General features: G+C 35.2%; 1 protein-coding gene across 2 annotated transcripts in view; it reads right to left on the reverse strand.

Moving 5' to 3' along the window:
• Window positions 1-27,504, reverse strand: part of Oxr1 (oxidation resistance 1) — a 381,332-nt gene that overhangs the window by 350,003 nt on the left and 3,825 nt on the right. Inside the window, exon 2 of one of the 2 annotated variants that reach the window (XM_078016782.1) lies at window positions 17,488-17,595. The exons of the other annotated variant lie outside the window; for it this stretch is intronic. The gene's annotated coding sequence lies outside the window, so the exon portion shown is untranslated. The remainder of the gene's footprint in view (window positions 1-17,487; window positions 17,596-27,504) is intronic. 2 annotated transcript variants of the gene reach the window in all.

The following is a 27,504-nucleotide window of genomic DNA, read 5'->3' on the forward strand; positions in this document are numbered from 1 at the left end:
CTTCAAAACATTAGTATAGGCAATGATTTTTGGCACATGATCCCCAAACATGGGAAACAAAAGGAAAAATAGACAAATGAAAAAATAAAATTCAAATCAAAATAAAAAGCTTTTGAACAGCAAAGAAAACAGTCAAGTGAAGAGACAACCTTCAAAGAATGAAAGAAAATGTTTGCAAAATATTCAGCGAAATAATATCCATAGTCTATAAAGAACTTAAAAACTTTATAACAAAAATGAAGTAATCCAATTGAAAAATGGGCAAATAATCTGAAGAGACATGTCTCAAAAGAAGAAATACAAAAGGTCAACAAAATATGAAAAATGCTCAATATTATTAGCTACGAGGGAAATACAAGTCAAAACTATAATCAGATATCACCACACCAGAGTTAGAATGGTTCTTATTTTAAAAACAAAACATAAATAATGAATGTTGGCAAGGATGTGAAGAAAAAGGCACTCTAATGCAGTGTTAGGGGAAATGAAAATGAGTACAATCTTTATGGAGAACAGCATGGAATTTCCTCTAAAAACTAAAAAGAGACCTACCATATGATACAGCTGTCCTACTCCTGAATATCCATACAAAGGAAATGAAATAAGCATACCAAGGGGGATAACAGCATATCCATGATTACTATGGTCTATTATTTAGCCATAAAGAATGAAATATTGTCATTGGTGATATTATGGATGGAGCCAGAGATACTGTATTAAGTGAAATAAGCTGGACATAAGAAAAAAAGTACCACATAGTCCCTCTCACATGCACAGGTTTAAAATAAACAAAAGAACTCAACTTGGACTTAGAATAGTGATTATAAGAGGTAGGAAATGTGTTGGCAGGGCTGATAAAGGAAGGTTGGACTTGATCAGTGCATGCTGTATGTATATGTTAAAATAATGTACTGAAATTCATTAAAATGTATAATTAAAATATTAATCAAAAATAAAATTTTTAAATGTTGATTTATCAATGACTCATACATTTCATTCCTTTTCCCAGTCACTGGTGATCATATAATTATTAGAAACTGAATATAGTGTCAGTATCCCCTTGTCCTGCTATGTAAGATGAAGCTACAATGCTTCTATGCATAATAGTATCAATAGCTCTTCAAAAATCTTAAGATTCAGATTCATACTACATTTTAATAGCAACAAAAACAACAACAACAACTCTGAAATTATTGGGTGAAATGCACAAAATAATCTAAAAATAAGAAATAATCCTGACACTTTGCTTTCTAAATATCCAAGTCCATTGGGTAGTCTCCTATCCCTTCCTGAGCTATGTAAGAAGGACAAAGAATCCCATTTTTACTCCAAAATATTACCTGTGGCTCTGAGTTGTAAACAGTGAATGGAACTCTCTCTATTCCAGATACAAATTATGAATAAAAGGAAGAGATAACTAATGTAGTTCTACAAATGGTGATGAAACAAACGTGTAGAACAATCAATGAATCTTAGACATATATGCTACTATAAGTATTGCTATTGTGCCTGGAGAAATCAAGCATCCTATCACATGTGCAACAGGCATAGAGAAAATAACAGATAGATGTTTGAGGCATATTTAAAGTTAAATATGAATATAGGAAATTATCATCCATCCACACAACTAAACAAATCATTAAGTATTCTAATGATCATTAAATAGCTAATGTTTTTCAGATCAAAGATAATTTTTAATGTAGTAAAACAACTATTAGCAAAGTCATGACGAGAATAGATCTCCTAAGCTAATTTAAATTTATTTAATTGGAGTATTTGCCTTAACCAAAGCATTAACATATAAAAGAACATATTTGCTAAACATGACTCTCTGAAGTAAAATTTTAAAATGTGTACATTGACTCATGTGAGATCTTAAGCTGAAAATACATAACTTAGTGATTATCATTTTATAAAATATATTTTGAAGATTAAGGGAAATGTTAAGAGAACACTAATTTTGCTACTAAAAGAATTTAAAAAAATCATAGACCAAAAAGATTAAAATATAATTAATTAATGATCTAAACATAATTCATTAATGGGCTGAGTACATGGGAAAACGATGTACTTGTACCATCTTCAACTTCAGTGAATGTAATTTTTTTGTACAATAATTTTATCTAGACCTGATTAATAATTTCTTTTCCTCATTTGGAAGATAAAAGCACAAAAATCTCTGAATTTAATTGTCGTTATTTTTTGTAAAATATTAAACAACTGAAAATTATATGTAGCAAAAGAAAGGTAATTTGGATTAGATGACTATACTTTTATCTCAAAGAAAAAAAAATTTTAAACTGCACATGTGGACTTCTATCTACATATTAACTGAACTACAAGTTATTGTGAATTATATCATGGTCATTCCCATAATCAACACAATTGATGGTGAAATTGAAACTATCTCCTGGCAAAGGTATAACTACAAAGATATTTTGCCCAAAATAATGAGTATTTAAAACCTGAGATGTCCAATATGGCAGCCACCAGACACATGTGGCTACTGAGCACTTGAAAAGAGGCCAGCCCAATGGAGGAGTTGAATTTTGCAATTAAATTGAGAGATGCTGTTGAGTGTAAAGTATACATGGGGTTTTGAAAACTTAGTATAAATACTGTTCAATATTTCAGTAATGCTTTTTTTGTATTTCTTACAAATTGACATGATGAGAATTTTTAACACTGGCTAAATAAAATATATTGTTAAAAATAAATTCACCTATGTCTTTTTATATTTTTAATGCCATCACTAGAAAATTTCAAACTACCTATGTGACGCAGATTATATTTCTACTAGATAGCTCTGATTTAGATCCTTGAAAAAAACAGCATCTATTACAGTCATGGATTCATTTGACTCTAAATTAAAATGCATAACAATTATGCCCAACATTTTTTGAGACCAAGTGGATGTTCTGACAGTTTATTTACTAGGCATAATTCTAAGCTTATACTTTAGACAGCAGAAAAGATCAAATTCAAAACACTTATCCAAGAGAATGTGTCTTCAAGCAAAAGACACAGAATATAAAAACGGGATGGAACAAATCCAGCTAATACATGCAATATTTAGGAATGTGAGGTGATGAGTCAAGATTGTGATTTAGTGGGGAAGTTCAGTTATTACTTAAAGATTAGAGAAGATTAAATCATGGTACAGTAACAAACTAAATTAGAGAGGATTTGATTAAAAACAACCTAAATTTAATCAGGATTTCAGATTGTAGTCAGAAAGACTTGATTGAATCAATTCCCCTGCAAAAGTATTTAAAAGTAATGTGCACTGATACATTGAAATAATTTCATTTATATGAAATACACAGATATTTTAAAGTAGTGATTTTACTCTTAGTAGGTTAATTTTTAAATACTTTGCATAACTAAAAAGAGACAAGTAAATAATGGTATTTTGTTTAGGGGGGGTTACTTGAAAAACTGATAATAAATATTTCAATTTTGGATGATAAATCACATATTCATGTAAACTTTCCTGTGTATTTAAAAGAAAGTCACATTAATTTAAAAACATTTAGTTAAAATTTTAATTAAAATAAGTCTATGTATCACATATATATATATACATTAAAAATGCTTCACTGAATAGAAATTTGTGTTTTTAACCACACTAACCATAAATAATATGCCAAGAGTGATTTTGAATCCTGACTTTCTTTAATCTATTTAGTAGGTCTATTTGAATGATAAGACAAAGGCAAGTACAGAAATCACCAATTTCCTGGTAGACTAAGCATCCAATAATGTCAATCTTTTTCTCTATAATGTGAAATGTATAAATTTTAAGAACTGAAGATAAATTTACCCACTTCAACATAGAAAACTTAATTTTTTTTTAGTTGTTGTTGGATACAATACCTTTATTTTATTTATTTATTTTTATGTGGTGCTAAGGATCGAACCCAGCATCTTGCACTTGCTAGGTGAGCACTTACTGCCAGCCACAACCCCAGCCCAGTCTCAATGTCTCCTTAAGGCATAGTTCACCCTTCAGTATGAAATTTATTGTAAAAGTATTATGAGAAAAAATGCTAAATTAAAATATATATTTGGATATTTAAAATATTTTTAGTTGTAGATGGACACAATATCTTTATTTATTTTTGTGTGATGCTGAGGATCAAACCCAGTGCCTCACATGTGCTAGGCAAGCACTCCACTTCTGAGCTACAACCCCAGCCCCAGGAAGTTTTTTTGACTGAAGAATAATTTGAAAACCTGAGACAAAAACTGAAAATAAAATACAGAAAACCAGCAGATGGCCATGAACTGTTCATAAATTATGATACCAGCACTCCCAGATAACTTCATTCTTCTCCTTTCTTATCTCTATTAACAATCATTTAACTAATTGGTTTTTGTTTTCATCTACTCTGATTTAGAGACTTTTTTTAAGGAAAAGAAGGCCAAGACTACATTTTTATTTCTTATCCCTAAATAAAGTATTTTTGCTTAAAATATAAAGCTTAATACATAAGCTATCTGGAATAACCAAGGTAGTTTGAGTCCCTTAGAATCAGGTTCAAGATTCCCATAGGTTCTATCAGATAACTCTCAGAATATCTTTATAAATCTTAAAACTTTCTGAAAACCCTTTCAACAGATAACAGAAATTGAAGTTCAAAGAGGTTATTACTTACCTCAAAGGAGACAGCTCTCATATTTCTTAGAGGCTAAGATAGACTTATTCACTTCATTGCACTCTTGAAGTCAGGATGTCTTGCATCAGTGGTGTCCATATTTGATGAAACATGATAATGCCAGCATCACGGCAGGGATTGAGACCCAGGTTTGTTCACTCCAAACCCTCTTGCTCCCTTTTCCTGATTGCAATGCAATAGTTAGATGGGCCTTAATCTAGAGTCGGACTTTCACTGATAGCCAATGCTTTTTAATTTCAAAGCCCTAATAATTTTTTTTTTATTTTTACATTAATTGAATGCTGAAATCAATCAGTTTAAATATAAAAATAAATTATTAATAAATTTTTATAGATACTGTACATGTGTAACATAGACGCCACTTCATTCCTTGATTGAATCAAATGACTCAAGTCATGAAATCAATATGTAAGTATAGCTGAAATAAAAAATGATTTCAAAATTTATAAATTGATTCCTCAAATCCTTGGGCTCCTGGTAATGTGTTCACTGTTTTTATTTTGGGGCAATTTATGCCCAAATACTCTATTGAAAGTCAATAATCCTGAGTTATAGGCCTAGCTGTTCGATGACTTGGGATTTATCACTTTACATTTTTAGACATAAAGTTGTCACATTTTACAACATGTGAGCTTGACTCACTATGAAATATTCCAGATCTAAATTCAAACTCATCTAACCCAGACATGAAGAAGAAAACTAGAGGCAGAAGAAAGGAATGAGACCATCCAACACATTTCTACAGAAATACCCAGGAAGGCGGTGGAGGAAGAGAATGTTCCCGGTTGACGGAAGGCAAAGCATTGATACATAGTGTTCCCAACCCTAATTCAATTGAACCTCTTCAAAAAGATAATGCTGAAGAGTTGTTTTCCCAATAGCCGCACCACTGAAATTGTACAGCATAGTCCCTATGCCACAGATGAGTCATTGCATACCTTGGGTCGAATATTTGTAGAACATCAGAAAAACAATGATTCATGGTGCATTTCATGTTGCAAATGACTCAGCATGTTCAACTAACTCATATTTCTATGCTCATCAATTGTGATATTTATGTTATAACAGGAACACGTTGTATGTTAAGCAGAAATATAGAAATCAACACAAGACAGTGATTTACAGGAGGAAAAACTTTAGGTCACTCACAGAAACTATCCCACTGTATCCAAATGGAATAAGCCACCAAAAAGGGGTTTCAATATAAATCTATGGAAAGGAACCACAGAGCTGGGTGTGAGACTCAGATGAAAAGGCAAGTTAAAGGAACAGGTCAGCCTCCACAGGTGGGGGTCAGGGGGATCCCCAGAGGTTCAAGAAAGTTGGTCTTACTGCACAGATGCAATGAATTTTATCAAATAACTTAACAATTTTCTTAATCCACATATCCAGTATTATCCCTAATTATGCTCTTCCCAAGTAATATACTCCAACTATAAAGAATTACTTCTGAAAAACATTTTCTATATTTTTTCCAGTGTCTCTACTTTTTTAATGTAAATTGCTAGCCTAGAAAGCTTTTGCCCCACTTTTCCTAGCCTTCTGACAAAATCTTATTCCTCTTTCATGAGTCAGGTCAAATCCCATCTAATAGTGCCATATAACTATACTGCACTTTGTAAAATCTCCAATATGGCTGTCACTTCCACAAAACTGTGACCTAGTTTCATTCCCCCTATACTGATTAATATATAAAAAATATGTGGTTATTTTAAAAAATAAAATTAACCTTGTTCCCTCCAGACATTAAGTATTTGTTTGTGAGATCAGGTATGATCAAGTACGTGGCTAGGTGCCTTACAACAGAGTATTTCCAAATCACTATTTGTGACTGAAGATATTTGTAATAAACTTTATATTTGTAATAAACTTTATAATACTTGAATGATGACTCAATATTTTTAATATAAAAAAGAAATACATAATGTTAGAGTAAATGAGGCTAAAGCCACAAAACAAAGTTCTGTTTTTATCACCACCATCTTCAACCACCTGGAAAAAAAACCACTTAGAGTAAATGAATCAGTTCCCCTGGGTACAATTACATTCTGAAAACTGCAATGCATTTAACACCCACCAATATTCTCCCCAATGGATACAACAGAAATATTATATATCACTTTAATCTGCTATTATACTGTAGTAACTTGATTATCATTCAAAAAGATTGTCTGCAAGAAGATTATATATACTTGTTCCATGCTGATATTGGCTCCCTTTGTCCAATAACACGTGTAAAGAATTGATATATGTGGGAAGAGACTCTTAAACCTATTTGAGATCTTTCATGTTGTTTTTTCTGTTATGAGATAAGTAATATTCCAGATATAGGCTAAACAGTCAACATGGGTACAAAGAGAAATGAGGTAGTGGAGACTGCAGCTAACTTGCAATGAACAGGTAGCATAAAAATAAACAAATTTCTGTGGTCTTAATCACTGAGACTTAGGGGTTTAGTGCAAACACACACCATAATCTGGCTTATTCCAAACTCGTCTGATGATATATATGATATATGAAAATAGAAAATCAGTGTCATTATATATAAATACATACAGGCACACACACAACATCCACATATATACACATACATACATCTGTCTTGTGTTCGTTTATCAGTGCCACTTGGGGGAAAGAAAGGAAGATTGTGTTAATCTAGACATATTAGTAAATATTCTATCCTTGTATCAACAAACAAAATTGCTTTTTTTCTGTTGTGTTGTTGTTGTTTATCAGAAAATCTTGCATAAATGGTTTGATATTCCAGATCAAATAAGCTATGTGCATATTCCACTTTTTATTATTTCCAGCTACTAATATCCATCTTTGCATCATTTTCTATTGTACTCTACTCTTCAATTCTATTCTATTCTACTCAACTTTATGAAACACCACAGAAAACACAGGTATTAAAGAGACAGAGATTGTATCCATCATGATTGATTTATATTGTAAAGACTTATTTTCCCCCAATCCTACTTGGCATACATCAATAAGCAGCAGCAAATCTGATACAGAAGGCAGGGAAACAAATCATACTTATTATAAGAAATGATTTTGTTGTGTACCAACCAAAAATATTGCATTATTTCTTTGCAAGGTTTTTATGTGGTCCATTCCCAGATCACTACCTCCCACAGTGATAAACTTTCTGTATGTGTCAGGGAAATAGCTTTCTGACAATTTTGTTTTCTTTGTTAAACCTTTAGTCTATATTCATTAATACAGAAAATACTAACTAACACATAAAATATTCACTATGTTTTATTTATTTTCTTCATCCTCTAGATTTCTCCTACTCCTTTCCCAAGGCATTTTTAGGCACAGATTTGTGCACATGTGAAAAAACAACCTCAATCCATATTTTTATTGACTCACATGATTAATAAAAAATAAGAACCTATGGAAACAGCTACCATAGTGCCCAAGAAACAGAAGGTATTTAATAAGGGGTAGCATAGTTCTCCCTAAGAAAACCATCCAATCCAAAAGAATCATATAGCAAACCAAAGACAAAATAAAATAAAATGCAAATGTCAGAATCCATTTCTCAAACATCTTTCCAATTGTGGGCTCAAAGGACTTTGACAGTAAAGGAATGAAGGACACCAACATCAGCCACACAAATTATTGTATGCAGGTTACTGTATAATGCAGTGGAATCAACTTCAGGAGGTTTTCAGGAGGGAAATAAATGAATGCATATGAAGCACAGTTTCAGACCTAAGTGCCTCCCAACTCCAGCAATGATTTCGAGTACAGCCATCATCCCAGGTCTGGGGTATGTTATCATCACAGATCAAAATGAATCCATAAAAATTATAGGCCAAAAATTCAGGAAAACTTGTACCAGCATGGATAAGGAATTAATGACTGAACCTGAGATTATTCTTGTACCAGTGTCATCTTCTTCTCTTAAACCTGCCTCAGCTTTTGTATTCACTGCCTGCCAAAGACAAAATGTTGACCAGAGAATATATTTAGCCCATCATGTCCACTGGCATCACTACTTGTCAGCCCAACGCAGGTCATCAGCAGAGTTTACTCAATCACAGAAAGCTGTGGGAGAACCAGAGTTCTGTTTGAGACTGGCTTTACAGGACTCACCTATTTGATGGTAGGAACTGAGAAGGGTGACAGACAGGTAAAGCAGTAAATTTTTCTTTGCCTCAGTTACTTATCTGTAAAGTGAACTAATAAAAACATTTCCTTTCCAGAATTGTTAGAAGGAATAAAGGCAAAAATATCAGCAAACCACTTAGTCAGGGTCTCACCTTTTTTTAGTTCTCCATAAATATTAGTGATGACATCATCACTATTACCATCCTTTCTATCTAGAAGAGCCAGGGGCAATTGCTGAGTCCTTTTAATGTGTGCCATTTAATGTATGCTTTTAGGAACAACAATAGGAAGGATATCTTCAGGGAACTCACTTATAGCTAGGTTAAAGTTGAGAAGAGTCACTGATTGCTTCAAGGCAAAAATAAAAATGAAAGGAGAGGAGGCTGGGTAAGATACAAATAGATGAGAAACCTGAGACTCTGTAAGAACTGATGACTGGAACAACCAGCAGGAGATTTTGAGCCAGACTGGCTTTGAAAATTGCTGCCATGATTGGAATCTTGCCTGATGATTGGTACGTTTGTGGGAACAACAATTCCAAGAACTGGTAAAAACAACCACCTCTAGGAACAGCAGACAAGATAGGTCAGGCTAGAAGACTCAGCCTCAGAGATCTCCACTTAGGAAGCATGGCACATTCTTAAGAGACACAGGCTCTGTTTGCACTCTCCTTTAACAGGTGGAGGTTCCTGAACAAGATAAATGATACTTCATTTTACTCCTCCTGAAGGACAAGATACATTGCTTTGTATTTGATACATTGCTCCACAGTGCCTAGCACTTGAGTGGCACCAGGTACTCTTTCCATGTGGTAAATGCTCAAAAATCTTTTGGATGAAGACATTGAAGGATCCTTTAGCTCTAAGTACTGGGTTCTGATTTCTTAAGAAAACTAGGATTTTTGGATGGCAACTGGTCAGCTTGTAAAAGGTAATCAAATTTTCAGATTTTCAGGGGATTTTGCTAAATATCACATCTGAACTCCTGCTCATGCTCAAGAAGCAAGTAAGAGAAATCACTAAATCCCACCACCTCAAAAGAAATTATAACAGCTACATAATAAATAATGCTCTATTCAATGAGGTTATTATACATAAAGTAGTGTCCTTTAATTCTAAAGTGTTATCACTAGGTTTCTTTCATTTCATAGATATGGATGAGATGTCTAAAATGTAATAATTGTTTAATATTAAGAACTCTTTTTGTATATATGAGGCTGATGTTGATGTCATTTTGTCTCAAATGTTGGTTAGTTCAATGAAGTCTTTGCTTTGGTAGTTATGCAAGCCTTGAATGTAAACATTGTGCCTGGTAGTGTGCACAATTATCTTTTGTTATTTGAAATTATGATGATACCACTTAGCTTAGAGATTTAATTGAATACCTATGATGTTAGAGACAATATATTGAATATTAGAATTACAAGACAGAGTTCCAGTTGTTTATAGTTTGGGGAGGAGACAGGTAAAAGTAAGTCAATTACTCTTGACTACAATAATGCTATGATAAAAGTAAAACAGAGTGTTATGAAAATGCATAAGAGACAATAATATCAGAATGACTAGAAGATCTGGGTGGCTTCCGAAAGCTGGTTCATAAGCTAAGTTTTGAAGAACAACTAAGGGGTAGCTATGTTGCCTTGTGACTCAAATTCAAAAACATGGAGTACTTGGTTATTTGGGGCAAAAATAAATAAAGTTTTCATAGCCTTATTCTTATAGTTGCCTACTTATCTAAAAACAAAGTCAAACAAATCCTGTGGCAATTTAGAAATCATAATATTAAGAAGGTGTTGCTCCATAGTAATTTATCTGCATGTGGTTCCAAGTGGTGTTGGCAACCACAGCCTACCTGCACAACTACAACAGCAGTTCTCCAAGAATGTGCCATGCCTGTGGTAAACCTGAGAACTTGGATGACTTCATCTAACCAATGCTTCAAAGTGAGTTCTGCAGAAAAGTCTGCTCTAGAAATGCCTTCAGCCCATGAAAAAGTAAGGAGCCCATGCTAGAATGCAAACCCATTCAGGTCTTGCTTCCTTTGTTGAAAAAAAAAATTTTACATTTAGGTAAAAGCTCCTTGTCACAGACCAGGTAGCAAAGTTTCAGATAAGTATTTTGCATAATATTGAACTAAATTCAGATTGCTAAAATAGGACAGTTCTTTTCTGTTCACACTCAATACTGAATACAACAGTAATTCCCCATATTGACTACCATATTTTGTGTACCACCTACAAAACACATCCTAAAACCAGCGACAGTCATGTTACAAACCGTTCCAATTTCTTGACCCCTACAACATCCCACTATAGAGTCTTTTTGACTTCTGCCTTTGCCGTGCCTCCTTGGCAGCCAGGGTGAAGCATCCAAAGGCATGAACTGTATCAGGTAATTTCTGGATTTAACATTCTTCAGTGATTTAGATGTTCTCTAAAGACTACCTGCTCCTCCGTACCTGGTCCCTTACCCCTTACCTGGTTCCTTATTATATTCCCATCCTCTATAGGTTGGTCTATCCTCAAGTCAACCTTCATATTCCTTCTCTTTCCTATCTTTCCTCATGACAGCACATAGGTCATGCTCTATCACATTATTAGAACATATTATCATTAATATTTTTATTTAAGTATGTGTTTCATTGCCGATTGTCTCTATAAACTAGAATGCAAAGTCTACAGAGGCAAGAATTTCAAGAGATTTATTCATCTTCTTTCGATGTCTGGCAACAACTGAGCAATCAGTATGATTGCTGAATGAGAGAATGAATAGATGCAGTGGGAATTTCTGAAATGTATTACACAAAAGACATACAGTTTATCATACAGTTACCTATCATACAGTTATGCAAAAATGTTATTTGGGTTTGGGGGAGTAGGTTTCTATATCAATTCTGGTCCGATGGTTCATTCAGGCCATGAGAGAGGAAATATCTGGACTTTTCCTCTATTGTCATCACTTAGATATCGTGGCTCTGAGGTTCATGCTGTTTTGTATTGCACTGAGACAGTCTCTTCCCTGCATGTGGACCTGTGCTGTAAACAGTAGAGAATGCTCAGGCTTTCTGTCAGCAATTTACCAAACACAGTGTTCATAAATTTAGAATCCACACTTGAATTTCCATATGCCTAATTCTCTGTTTTCTTATTTTCACAAATTGAAGGTGGCCCCCACATTGTCTAATGCATGTCACCTGTCACTACTAAATTCTCATTGCCTGGGTACTCTATGTGTTTGCATGGCCCACCTGTACCTAACCTGCATTCTGCATGGCTGTGGAAATGGTAACCAGATGCACTTCGTATTTCATTCCTTGGGGGAGAAGAACTTTGGTAGAAGACTGAAATCTGAATGCACAGAAAAATGCACTATATGGAAGTAGAGATTCCAGCCACCTCCAGTGTGAAGCTAAGCATTTTATGCAAAAATGTATATTTTCACAGAAATGTGTATTCAGACCCCATCAACTGGAGTCTTTACACTGGAGTTAGTTACACATGTTTTAGAAACAACTGATAACAGACAAAACACTAGGAGGCAAACCTCAAATTTAAGCATGAATGATAATTTTGCTCACTCAGCAATTTCCTATGGAAACAAAGGTCAGAACTGTTTGTTTGTTTGTTTGTTTGTTTGTATCACTAGGTCAGCAGTTTGGTAAACCCTCAGTTCACTAAACACTGCATTTTCAGGATGCTCAGGTGACTTCCTTTAGGGCAGCATTTTTCTCTTTTGAAAATGGAATGGCATGCCCATTAAATTACCGGGGAAGGATAAACCAATTTTTCCTATTCTGTCAGCACAGAGATAATAAATACCATAGTATATTCCATGATACATTGTGGAAAATTGGGATTTATTGCATTTCCCTCCCTAAATGGGAGGAGCTAACCAAGATATTTCAAAATGTACTAGAGACTATTCAGACCACACCTTGGGAGACAATGTTTTCTGGTCACTGAATTACAGTATGCAGCTCGGTTCTCCTTATAGTTGAGTATCTAAATCCAATTTTAGCTAGTGGGTTTATTTTATAACCATTCTTAGAAGAAACCATGTCCATCAGACAAGGATCCATGAAATATTAAGTCAAAATAAAACCATGGATATCCCTAGCCTGCTTTTAGCCATGAACGATCCTAATTTATACAGGTTTCATGTTTTCAGAAAGAAGTCATGGAAAATAAGCTACTAGCAAAAATTTGTACCAGAAATTTCATTACAGTAAACTTTCCCTACTTCTTATTTTGCTTTCTAAGGTTTCACTGATTCATACACTATCATTATCTACAAGTATTAAATGGAAAATTCCAGAAATAAACAGACCATCTGCATATAACTTTTATTACAGCATACTGTCATATTGTTATATTCTATTATTACTTATTGTTGTTAATTTCTTATGATGCCTAATTTATAAATTAAACTTTATCACAGTATATCACATGAATCAGAAGGTACATGATATATAGGATTAATTAATATCTCACAAGACACTTGAAATACTCACTTTTATTACTATACTGTGTAACTTTTCTTCCCTCTCTAAAAGGAAATGTCTACAAGAAACTGATACTTAGGATACCAAATGGAATGGAGCTGTAGCATAATTTCACATCCATAATGATTGACTCATATTTCTAGCTATTTAGTGTCCAAATAAAAAAATAAATGATTTTTATTGCTGAGTAACTAGAAATAGAGGATCAACAAGATAATTTATCTTTTATTATTTTACTGCTTGTCCCTCTAATCTTATTATTCACAATAGAGACCATTACTAGGGTTTTAATATCTTATTTGTTGAACAATAGGCCCTAGAATATCTTGTGCTAAAAGCAAATACATAACAAATAAATGTATCCATGGATTTCAAATAGCCAGGCTGTAACTAGGATGCAGCCAGATACCATTTATGTTTGTTTCTGTAATACATAGCAACACTAAGTGTCTCTTTTCCATGTGTAAAAAAATATAGGATTCTACTTCTTCAGATTCAGGTAGTTTTTGTTAAAACACCCAATGCTATTTAAAGGAAATCACAATAGGAAAAGTTACCACATTCCTTGTTCCCTCTTACAAACTCTTTCTGACACAGAGCAAGAAAAGTTACACATCTTTCGTACCTTTACCAGATGGTATCTTCAGACCTCTCTCTCTTTTCCTGCTGTTACACCAATACAGAGACAATTTGTTTTTAGGCAGCACTCAGGCTTTAATTCTTTCATTGAAAGAAACAAAAACCCAACTCAATTTAACTTAAATAGAAGTGAAAAATAATGGGTCCCTGCAGCTGAAACATTCAGAAATCATATTGGCTTCAAGTGTGGTGGGACCCCAGGGCTGGAATGTGCTTTCTTACATCTTGTTTTGGTCTTCTTGGGCCAGCTTCACTTGCAAGCAGGTTCTTCCATTCGATAACAAAGATAGCCATTCAACTCTGGACATACAACTGGCAGCTTTGCCCTGAGGGAAGTGTATGTTTTGGGTATCTGTCAAGAAACCAGGGAGTGCTCTCATCCCTTTACCCGCTAAGTCTTGAACCTACTATTCTTGAACCTGAACATGGCTACGGGTGAGAGTATTTGGCCTGGCTAGGTCATATGTGTACACCCTTAGGGAACAGCAGCATGACAATCACAGGACATGACAACCTATGACAATCACAGGACTGAAAATGTTGATTATGGGATGAGGCAGTCCACAAAGGAATGTCACATAGATGAAAGACACAAATTCATAGAGATAGATTACCAAGGAAAGATCTGCTGGGAAGCAGGCCCTTTGATACTGTTGTAGTTCTATTGACATTATTTGTAAAGATGCTAACACAGAGAGAAAGAAACTCTGTAACTTCTCTAGTCATTCCTCTGAATACCCTTGTTTGAGGGATCTTTCAAAATCCCTCACTGCGTGAAATCAGCTGGCACTTTCATATGTCTTCTCTCTACCAGGCAACAAGTAACATTTCAGAAATTGTACATATGGGGACTCACAGATCTGGATTTGACAGCATTCAAAGGTAGAGCATTTGCTAATGTCCAATGCCCTAGAATATCCAATAATAAAGAATAATTCTCCATGAAAATAATACAACAAGATGGTAACCAGTTAACACCCACTGGTAATTAATATACTTTGTAGACAAAATTTTGCTCTTTCAAAAATATATACATGAAGTGAAGGGCATCTAGGTTGGTTCCACAGTTCAGCTCTTGTGAATTGTGCTGTTATAAACATTGATGTGGCTGTGTCCCTGTAGCATGCTGTTTTTAAGTCCTTTGGGTATAGACCAAGGAGAGGGATAGCTGGGTCAAATGGTGGTTCCATTCCCCGTTTTCCAAGAAATCCCCAAACTGCTTTCCATATTGGCTACGTTAATTTGCAGTCCCACCAGCAGTGTATAAGTCTACCTTTTCCTCCACATCCTCGCCAACATTTATTGTTGTTTGCATACATAATAGCTGCCATTCTGACTGGAGTACGATGAAATCTTAGAGTGGTTTTGACTTGCATTTCTCTAATTGCTAGTGATGATGAACATTTTTTCATGCATTTGTTTATCATCTTCTGAGAAGTGTCTCTTCAGGTCCTTGGTTATGTTTTTTTTTTTTTTTTTTTTTTGGTGTTTAGCTTTTTGAGTTCTTTATTTACCCTGGAGATTAGTGCTCTATCTGATGGATGAGGGGTAAGATTTGCTCCCAAGAAGTAGGCTCTCTATGCACCTCACAGATTGTTTCTTTTGCTGAGAAGAAACGTTTTTTAGTTTGAGTCAATCCCACTTATTGCTTCTTGATTTTAATTCTTGCACCACAGGAGTCTTATTAAGAAAGTTGGGGCCTAATCCCCCATGATGAAGATTAGGGCCTACTTGTTCTTCTATTAGACCAGGGTCTCTGGTTGTATTCCTAAGTCCTTGATCCATTTGAGTTAAGTTTTGCACATGGTGAGAGATAGGGGTTTAATTTCATTTTGTTGCATATGAATTTCCAGTTTTCCCAGCACCTTTTGTTGAAGAGGCTCTTTTTTCCAATGCATGTTCTTGGCACCTTTGTCTAATATAATTGTAGTTTCGTGGGTTAGTCTCTGTGTCCTCCATTCTGTACCATTGATCTAACAGTCTGTTTTGGTGCCAATACCATGCTGTTTTTAGTACTAATAGATGAATGGATTTAAAAATGTGGCATATATACACAATGGAATATTCCTCAACAATAAAAGAGAATAAAATCATGCATTTGCAGGTAAATGGATGGAGTTAGAGAAGATAATGCTAAGTGAAGGTAGCCATTCCCAAAAAAACGAATGCTGAATGTTTTCTTTGATATAAGGAGGCTGATTCATAGTGGGATAGGAAGTGGGAGCATGGGAGGAATAGATGAACTCTAAATAGGACAGAGGGGTTGGAGGGGAAGGGGGTATGGGGTTATTAATGATGGTGGAATATGATGATCATTATTCAAAGTACAATTATGCAGACATGAATTGGTGTGAATATATTATGTATACAACCAGAGATATGAAAAATTGTGCTCTATATGTGTAATAAGAATTGTAATGCACTCTGCTGTGATATATAAATTTTAAAAAATGTTAAAGTGGTAAAAGAAATCATTGGTACATGATCTAAGCATAGAGACGCATGCATAAAATTACCATCATAAACAAGATAAAAAATTAAACATGACGTGAAAATAGTATATTTTTACTCAAATAATCTAAAGAACACAAGGCCTTTTGACCCAGAGTACTGGCTGAGGGGACCCAAATACAGATTAGTGTTAGTGTGACAACCAAATGGGAAATTTAAAAAATTTTTCTATAAATTCAAATGTACCTGAGACTTTCTTTGCAAGTCATTTCAATGCCATTACAGTAGTAATACCTCTAGCCTTTAATAATGAAGTAAAAATAAACTATGGCAACTAAAACAGAGAACATGTATCTTAGTAATTTTAACAGCCATTTTTAAAAAGACTGAATTTAATGTTAGCGGTTTTTGTATAATGAAAATTTTACAAAGAAGCCAACAAAGGCTAGCGGTTTAGGATTTCTTTGGTTCAGAGCCTCAAAGAAATAAGTAATTTAATCCTAGCACTGGAAACCAAAAGCTTGCCACCCAGAAGCGCAGGAATATTTATAATGATGTATATGTTTTGGATTCATGTGTCATGTTCACCCTTTAAAGAGAAATCCTTTTTCTCTTTTAAGCTGTTAGGCTTCCTGTGTTCTCTTAATGCCATACATTCTCTTGGAAAGTAAACATTATCACTTCTGTGTCAATAAAGGAGAATTGATCATGTTACCCCTTGCTTTAAAGATTAAAATCCTTAGCTTCACAAGAAAATTCTGGATTCTCTGATGCTTGTTGACCTCCACTTCCATGGCTTCTTTCCTCATTCTTGTCCCAGCCACTTGAATCATTTTTCATTTCCTCGCATTTGCCAACCTATTTTCTCTGCCTGGAGCAATGTTCTGATCCCACAACCCCAAGCATCATTCAATCTAGAAACCTCTCCTTTCTTGGCATAGGATTCTTCCGCTGCCCATCCTTCAAGCCTGATGGCCTTCAAGTCCGACATGCATGACCTTCAGAACACTCTTCAAGCAGTGTAACTAACATCCTTTCCAGACAACCCAAATTATGCTACCAGCTATACAAGGTGAGGGCCATGACTGCTTTGTACCTTATATCTCCAGCTAAGTGCCCTGCACATACTTGGATTCCAAATATTTGTTAGAAGAATGTTCTGTGCATTTGAGGAGATGCTGGTCAAAGGTTACACCCTCCACACCTGCAAAAAAAAAAAAAAAAAGAAAAGAAAGAAAAAATTCTCCTAGCAGCCTAAGACTGAGTTTCCCAGTAAGTACATTTCTGCCAAAATGTATTTTGATTTGGCAGATTTCACTATAATCTGCATTCCTGGAATAAATCAGGAAAGCCACAATAAGAGCATTTTAGTAACTTCGGGAAATTCCTAGATGATTGTGATGTTTTACAGGCCAGACCTAGGTCAATGATAGAAATAAAAACCTCCCAAAGAAGCAAGAATCTCTGTTAGGGATTAAAAACTGAAATGAGCTATCCTAAAATATTTAGAAATGTACCTTTAAAATTATATGTATCCAATTAAAAAATAGAACCCATTCTGCAGGGATCCAGGTAGAACCCTAGGAGACCACTACCACCACTGGCAGATGATACACTCCAAACTGAAGAGCCCTTCCAACAAGTTTAATAGATGATAAAAGTAGAACAGAGATCTTGGCAAGAGAGATTTGCTCATTAAAATCAAACGACCTGCCAAGGATCTAAACCAAAAATGGCAGTAAAAGATCCCTGATCTATGAGATCTGAAGTTCAACATCAGCCCTCCTGATATTCACAGATACATTAGACTTCTGTCAGAGCTTCCTATCCCCACACCAAGGATTTCAGAGATCCAGGGCCATCAATATGGCATGGACAAAAACTCAGGCCCCTGACAGACAAGGTTACAATTGCTCATACAAATGTCTTTGCTTCTGAGGTTGTGTTGGTCCCACTGTAAGAAAATCTTCTTAAGAGAACTCAAGGGCAATGCATGACCAGTGTTCTGAGTGAGTGACATGAAACCTGTAAGAGGCAATGTTTCCTATGGAACAACACAGCTGGTATCAGGCACAACAAGCACAGGTGTTGTCACTCAGAACATACTCAACAGATCTGGCTTTCTAGACAAAGCCATTTGTACTGCATGGAACTTTCCACTAGCAGTCAAAGAAAGAGCTCTTAGATTCTTTACCTGTCTGATGCTATGAATCCCCCTGAGTCTGGCAAGGCCCATGACCCCTTCTGAGAATGAGATGTGCAGGATTTCAATGGAAATTAAGTACCAAATTTTAAAAAGATAAATTTGTGACACAGTACATATGTCTCTACACTGACACTAGAAATAAAAAGATCTAACAGCTAGGTCTAATATTAACCATAATTTCAAAGTTGCAATGATCATAAATGATTTTTAGAAATATCTGCAAACAACTGTAATGGGATATTATTTTGACTTCTATTGATTATAGTATGAGTACATGGTAGGAGTCAATACTACTATGGTTTGTGAACCAAACATGAAATAGTGAAAAAAGAATGCTAAATTTCAGTCAGTGGTCAGTGAACAATTAAATGATCATTTTCTCTGTCCAACTTCACTGCTATATCAACCACATGTTAAAAACTTTTGTCTTAAAAGAATCTTTGTTGAATTTTAAAGATCCTTTGATTTTGAAAAACCTATAATCAACTTGAAATAAGTTCAGATTAGGGGAAAAGCTGCATATGTACTTACAGAGTCCTTTAAATTTTAAAAAATACAATAGCTTATAAATGAGTAGTACTGTGTATCATAATAATTTTAAAAAACTCAGCACATATTATTTTTTTCTTACTAAGAAAAGTATGAGTCCTGGCTTTATAGTCTATCATTACAATCAGCCTCTTTAAGCCACTTCTGCTTTCTACATAACTGTCATGATCTACTTCTAAACCTATACATTTTCCAAAAGTGCCATTTTTTTATGAAACTTTCATGGGTCCTGGCCCATTGGTTACCTTCGGTGATCATTGGCATAGCAGTGAGATCAGCAACCTTCCCTGTATTCTTTTTATTGCCAGGTAAAAATGTACTCTATGGAATACTACTACAACTTGTTTATCTATTCCTCAGCTGATGGACATCAAGGTTATTTCCAATTGGGGACTGTTATAATATAGCTATAAACATTTGTGTTCTCTAGGTACCACCTTATTTTTAGGCCCTCTGATCCTGGGCACTGTGTTGGCTTTTCCTCAATTTTTCTGCCCCTCTTTCATCAAGTGACACCATATTAAGTTCTAAATCTGCTGTAGACCTCTATTTTATATCAGTGCAGATACCTGGGTCCCAAAGTTCCTCCCCTTCCCCCAGAAATAGAATCTATTTCTGGGGGAAGGGGAGGAACTTAAGAAAAGAATCTCACAGTGTGGGTGGGATTTTGTGCCTGTTTCCAAGAGAAAAATCTTAATATGTATTTACAGAGGAACTAAGTTTCTTCTGTAAAGTAGAACTAAGGTTCCTCTGAGAAAAGAAGAACATAGATCTTGGCAAGGGAGATGTGTTTATTAAAATCAAACACAACCTGCCAGGGAACTAAGCCAAAAATGGGAGTAAAAGATCTCGATCTATGAGATCTGAAGTTCAACATCAGCCCTCCTGATACTCACAGATACATTAGATTGAACCCACCAAACTGACCCCTGTCAGAGCTGCCTATTCCTATACCAAGGATTTTAGAGGTCCAGGGTCATCAACATAGGATGGACAGGCTCCTGACAGACAAGGTTGCAATCACTCATACAGAGGTCTTTACTTCTGAGGCAATGTTAGCCCCATTGCACAAGGAAATAATGTGGAGAGCTTTTCCTGGTGGACTTCCTTGATCCATCTCATAGCCATTTCTGGTAAATACTGAACAAAAGTCTACGAGTGAAAACCTGGGAGTGCAGATTCCTCTTGTTTCTGAATTATCCAGTTATTCTAAATTATCCTGTAGACTTTCCAAAAGATTTTTTAAATATTAACTACTTTCCTCTTACTTACTTTTAACAAATTTTTAATTTTTTAAAAAAATATGTTAAAATACACATAACACAAAATCTACCATCTGAACCAATTCAGTGGCACTAAATACCTTTACACTGTCATGTCCCTCATCACCAACATCCATCTCCAAAACTCTTTTCATTTCGAAAAGCTGAACCTCTGTTTCCACTAAACAATGCGTTCCTATTTGCCCGTCCTCTACCTCTGGCAACCATCATTCTACTTTCTGTCTCTGTGAATCTGAATCAAAGACACAGGGGAGGAATGACACAGGATGACTGTGGCAGAGATTGGCATGATATATGTATAAACCAAGGTCTGCCAACGATTATTGCAATATAGAAGCTGGGAGGAAGGCACAAGACAGATACTGCTAATAGAAATCTCTCTTCAAAGAGAGAATGACCTTTCCAATACTTTTATTTTGGAATTCTGACCTCCAGAACAACAAAAGAAGAATTTTCTGTTATTTTAAGCCACGTCATTTTTAGTAATTTGTTAGGGAAGCCTTAGAAAATTAATATGGTATTTTTGTCTTCCATATAAACATTGTCTAGATAATATTCTCAGGTTGGTTTGTTTTCCTTTATTCCAGCAATGCATCACTGAAGTTTCTACATTCTGAATCTATACAGGAGACACTGGCATAATGTGACTTCTCAGTATTTTCTATTCCTCTTCTTTTGATGGTACCAGATTATAGATTATACCTTAGGACTCTCAGTCAACATGCCCTTTTCTCTTCCCCCAATTCCTTTTTTCCTTCTCCCTCTCCATCTCCTCCTTCTCCTTGCTCATCTCCCTCCCCACTTGACCCTCTCTGAATTATCAGTCTTGAGGATAGTGACACAATGATGAAAAACAGCAAAAGCTCAGATTAAATCCATCTCTGCAAAGGGGTCCTATTCTTTCCAAGATCTTTTTTCTCAACATTTCCTTCAATTCCATGAATTTCTCCATAACCATCCAATGAATTCTTTTCTATGGAAATTAACCCAAATCAGTTTCTATCTGTCAGTGTTTCAGAAATCACAACACTGAATTTTGTTCTGTTCTGTTTTAATGTTTAGTACTTTTAGTAAATTGCAATGAAGTCTTACCTTCCTTTCCTTCCTCCCACAAGCAATGTAAATATTAGCTCCAAGCTTCTCTGCATACAGCTGTCTAAAGTGGATCTATTGTTATTTTAGCAAATCTATGTTTTGTTCCAAGAAGAAACTAATAGAAAAATTAAAAGAAATTAATGCATGGTTTCCTACTAAGCTACTAAACCCTTTTCTATTCACATTCTCATTAAGGATAGCAAAAATAATTTATGAACTGCAATACTAAAGAAAAATTTCCCCATTATATTAAAGACAAACATGATGTGTGCCTAGTAGTAAAACACGGAACTCTTAATGTATAACATAATGAGTAGCTGTACCTGTAAGGATATGTTAAACTGATCTCTTTATAGATCTTTTTTTAATTACAGAATATTCCATCATAACAGAATATTTTTTCTTTTCCTCTTGGCTATTAGTTTCATATTTCAGATAAGTAAACTCTAGATCTTAATCATTCTCATAGCTTCATGCTTTCTCAGCTGTAACTTGTCAATAGGATTACTGACTTAAAATTTAGAAACATGCTGGTAGAGGTAAAAATCTCACTTTAATGATACTTTAGTTATATAAAAGATCACATTTTACTCTCTTGGCCTTTATAAGAACTGGTAGATTCCAAATTGACCAAACAAGTAATGAATGCCTTGCTGATTTCTGTAGTTTTCACTCTTTTTACCTTCGTTGTTAAAATATCTTTCCTTTTCATGTTGGAAACTTCTATGGGAAAACCAGTTGCTACACTGACATACTATAAGTAGATCACATTATACAGTAGCATAAAAGTTACCTTTAAAAATGCAAAAATATGCAACTTTATTTTCCCATTTTGAAACATTTTAAAATAAGGAAGTTACACTTATTTATGTTACTAAGCCATTTGGAAGAATGAAAACAGAAGAAAATATTTTTTACTCAAAGTCATTTATCATAGCTGTTAACATTCTTCTGCTAAATGTGTGATGTGTGCTTGTGACATCCTGTCACTGCCATCTAGGCAAAGAGTTAAAAGTAGATGAGAGAAAAATCTTTGTCCATTAGTATACTAATTCAAAACGTAAGACCACATTTTATCTTAAAAATGAATGCATTTGAGAGACATCTTTTACAGCAATCCCACTGGGGAATGTAGAATTTTTTAAATATACTAAGTTCCAACAAATTAACCTTTCTTGAACATTTTGTTAGCTTCCTATGCTTGTAGACACTAAGAATTGTTTGTTGCATATATCATATTAGTCTTATTATCAATTGCAATAAGGTACACAGATACAAGTCCAAAGGCCAGCAGTTACCCAGAATCCAAGAGATAAATTATTGGACATTACATAACTACTTACATAACTACTGTTTCTACTGACTTTTTTTTTTAAAAGAAAATAGTGATTCTATGACTAAGTACTTCATGCAAGAAGGTGTATTGATTTGTTCCTTTTATGAGCAAAACACAATTCAAGTATCCACCAAGTCCATCTAATGTTGTCTATTGAAGGAAGCAAGCTAATATGCACTTGCTTAATTTAATCTCAAAAATTGTGATCGCTAGAAGGATATATTCATTAAGATACAGGAAGAATTCTCTAGATTTTAAACATGACTTGGATGAAATGAAACCACAATTCTAACATTTTCCTTTGGGACCTAACAGCAATGCAAGTGCTGTGGTGTTTCCTTATTCTTTATCTGGCTAGCATAGGATCTATCTTCTCCAACAGCAATCCCCACACCAGAAATTTATCTGAAAAAAAACACACCTCCCTAACAAATGTATTTCAGTTTTTTGGTACTGTGACTGGTGGGGGCTTTTACTTGATCAGAGCCATTGAAATGTAAAGGAATGCTACTGGGATTCCTAGGAAGGTGAGATTTCTCTTTCCTCCCCAAGAGGAGCAGGAAGCAGCTCTCTTCTATACTGGATTTGAACCTGAGAACATAAGACCTGTTAGTCTCCAGCAGCCAGCTCACAGTCTAAGGAGATGCCTGCTAGGAGGGGAGCCCCACCTTAGCGAGGGCATCTGAGAAAGTTCAAGGGGAAATCAAGGAACATATGGTTTGGCATATGCTTTGGCCCATGAACCAGATTCTATCTTGAGTCAGACAGGGGCCCTTCCTGAACTCAGCTACTGTCATGACATCTCTTTTTATTTTCCCTGAAGCCACCTGACATCAGGTTTTCTGATTGGCAGTACAAGAATCTGAACTGAGCATAAAAGACCACTTGCAAGGGTATAGTACCAATGTACAAAGATGAAAAAAGGGACCAAGAAGCCTGCTACAGTCTTCACTTGCTAATCTCTCTTAATCATTACAAGAATCATATATTATATAATCTGGTAGATCAGAAAAGGTGGAAAGTTGAGCCTATTGTTCAAGTTCTAATAGCTAGAAGCTAAAGAATGGAGGTTTAATTCAAACATAACTGATGCTAAAGGGAATATGCCTAAATTGCTATCTGTTCTGGATTGTAATTTCACATCTTTCATTATTATAGTTGATTATATATTGGTCACCAAAAATTACAAATAAGACAACATATATAATATACTTTGCAACTAAAAAAATCTCTAACAAATGAAAGGTTTTTATATTTTTATTGAATCTACAACTCTCCAAACACACACACACACACACACACACACACACACGGAACAACAACAACAAAAAAGCTATTAACTTTTTATCAGACCTGTCAACTAGAACCGATCTTTAATTTTCTGATCATAAAAGAATACAAAAACAAAATCCTAATTAAATGGCATTATCCAGAGTGGCATTTTTGTTTGTTTGTTTGTTTCTAAACATCTTTGAATAAAGCCCTACTTAGTTCCTCCCAATTAGGAAAAACACTAAAAGTTACTTGATCATTTAGGTGAACACTTGAGTTGAAGGCTTATAGAAATTCAATTAGGGACCCATAATTTTCTTTTCTTTTTCTTTCTTTTTTTTTCTATAGAAGACCTGGAATATAACAACTGAAAAGAGAGGTTCTTAAGCTGAATGTGAATTCTTAAAAGAATAAAAAAAAAAACATGGATGTAACCAAGGAAATCAGTGTATTCTTAATGTGGAGAAGGTTTGGATGGAGACTTAAAACAAAAAAAAGAAGACTCAGCTGACTTGAATGTAGAACAGCTACTCCAGATCTCAGGAGGTCATGGCATAATCCTGAGTCCTAAACCCTCATCTGTCAGAAGATGACATCTGGCTACCTCCCAAATCTCTTGCAAACTTAGGACCCAACCCTGTAATTCCTTTCCATCATACTTATCTCACTAAGGGCTGTCTTCCTCTGTGGCCCCTCTGTTCCTCTTTCCCATGCAGTAACCACTAAAATCCCAGCACCAACATATAGTAGCACCACTACTATCACCATGACTTAATAAGCACCTCTGCTTTAAAAAACATTTTTCTGATCCTATAACCAACCACATACAAAAAATATATATACATATCTCCATTTTAAAAAATGTTAGTTGTTCATAGAACTTTATTTTTATTTATTTATATGTGGTACTGAGAATCGATCCCAATGCCTCACACATGCTAGGCAAGTGCTCTACCACTGAGCTATAATCTCAGCCCTACATATTTCCATTTTACCGATAAGGAAATCAAAGCTCCATTAAATTGCAAACTGATCTAAAGTCACAAAACTACTCCCAAGGAGTGCCAATCAGACTCAACTGCTTTATCTCCTCATTGCCTCAACCCCTGTGAGGACAATGGTGGTTAGTATTTTGGTTAATTAGTTAGTTTTTCCCCAAAATATCCGTTGGCTTTCAAGCTTGGCCCCAGCAAAGTTGTTAAAGTCAGGCTTCATAATCCAGAAGGCTGAGATCCACTTTGTGGTCAGTGGGGCCCCAGACCAAGATCAAGCAACACGCATGCCCTGTACAAACAGGCTGCTGTCTGCACAAATATCTGTGCTTTCAATGACAAACAGTACATCTCTTTTACCTTTTTTAAAAGGACAGGAGAGAAAGATATAAATTGCAAAATTAGAAGAGACTATATCAGTCATCTTAGCCCAGGATTCAGATTCCAAACAATGTGACCTGAGGAATATTCCAGAGATTGAAGAAACACACTATAATGAAGCCTGAAAGTCTTGGGAGAAGTTCCAGACTACTTGCTTCTTGCACTTATTAACAAAGTAAAATGCTTCACAAGCAAGGTTGCCTTCTTCATGCGTGCTATTGCTCAGGCTTAACAATAAGCTAAAATGAAAATTAATAAATGGAAACTTTCTTTGTCTTTGCTATACCATAAATTTCAAAATCTTTCTCTGTGTGTGTATTGCTGTAGTTGATCTTGTTCCTGAACTCAGCTAGGGCAACTGACAGTGTTTGAAAATATTCCCCCCTCTCATACTACCCTTTTCCAGCTGGGAGAAAAATTAACATGCTAGAGTGAGAAGCAAGTTTATATAGGCAAAAGGAGCTGCCATATTATTTCATTCTCTGTCCTTGATCCTGAATAAGAATACTCTGATATGCTTAGACTCTGATGATAATTTAAAGTGTAGTTATTACATACTACCTAAAATAGAAAAAAAAGTTTATTTCTAAATCATTATAGTAGTCTCCTTAAAATAGTGAAATTAAATGCTCAATTTTGGAAAGCATCTTCAAAGCTTTTTCTGCGAACCTCAGTAGGACAGAATCAATTTAGAATTCTGCTTCACTCCAACCACCAATGCCAGGCATAACCACTAACTCCTACTCTATGGCTATTAGAAGTGTAAAAAGGCACACATCCATTCAACAAGCACCTGCAGAAGGAAATATGTCCCCTTACACAGATATCAAACAAAAGTAGGAACCCTTTCCTAAATAAAGGAGAAGATAGACAAGATCTGAACTCTTCCATTTCAAATCTCTCACTCCCTCCTTCTCTAGTCTACACAGAAATCCATGTAACTCCTTCCCTTAAAGGTTTCTTCTGCCTTCTGTATTTTATCAATTGTATTTTGAGGTCTTTTCAAGAATCAGGATATATGTCCAAAACTACTCCAAATTCAATGAAAATGAACATTCATTTTTGTGTTTCCTTTTACAAATAGACTTTGGAGACACATATAAAATATATTAACTTCATATATTAAACAAATGAACTTGGTTTTGCAGAGTGGTCACAGTGCACCAGGGTAGGTTGGCATTGCAAATGTAAAGATATTCCAGTGCCTTGAATAGAAACTGCTACTGTTGGATTCACAAATGCTCACTGAATTTTCAAATATGATTATCATTAGTTCATATCTCATTTCTTGAAAATCCAATGACAGGTTCCCTAGGTCAATACCAGTGTTGTTCACACTGAAGTTCTGTTTTCCTCAGCTGTTTCACTATTCCTTTGGGAAAGAGAGGAAGCTTTTCTAAAAGCAAGATTATGCAATTGAACATAAAATTGAACAAAGCAACCCAGTAAAGATACAAGAGGGGAAACCAACATTGCCTTTGTGAGAAATAAGGTTTCTCCCTACTGCTTTTTTCAGAGGGAGACACAAACCTCTGCTCCACCTTGAAGCAAGAAAGAGCTGTTTGTGTTTGTACACAAGGAGAAAGGGAAAGGCTGCTTTGTGCCACAGAGACTCAGCAGGAGTGTGAAGCCTCTGCTTTGCAGGAGTCCCTGAGGGATATTAATGGCCCAAAGTGCAGGGTATGGTTATTAGAATAAGAAAGGAAGTAAGCAGACTTAATGAAGATCCCTTCAGAATGAATCTGAAACAAACCTACAAACAGTACATAAGGGTGAAAGTCTGGGACAGGGAAAAGGGGAATAAACCCTGACCAGTTCTCTTCTCCTAGTCTCCCTGTGATAATGACAAAGCTTTTTACCTCTTAAGTGCTGAGTTTCGGCATGCAAGCAACATTAGAACAGTTCCCAGATCTTCTTACATTTATGCCCATGAGCCATTGTTGCTCATCTAGGCTGTGTATTGTGCTACAGGATGGAAAGATTTGTTTCTCAGTACATG

The sequence above is a fragment of the Ictidomys tridecemlineatus genome, chromosome 7 (genome assembly GCF_052094955.1).
Source record: "Ictidomys tridecemlineatus isolate mIctTri1 chromosome 7, mIctTri1.hap1, whole genome shotgun sequence".
In the NCBI taxonomy this organism is placed as follows: domain Eukaryota; kingdom Metazoa; phylum Chordata; class Mammalia; order Rodentia; family Sciuridae; genus Ictidomys; species Ictidomys tridecemlineatus.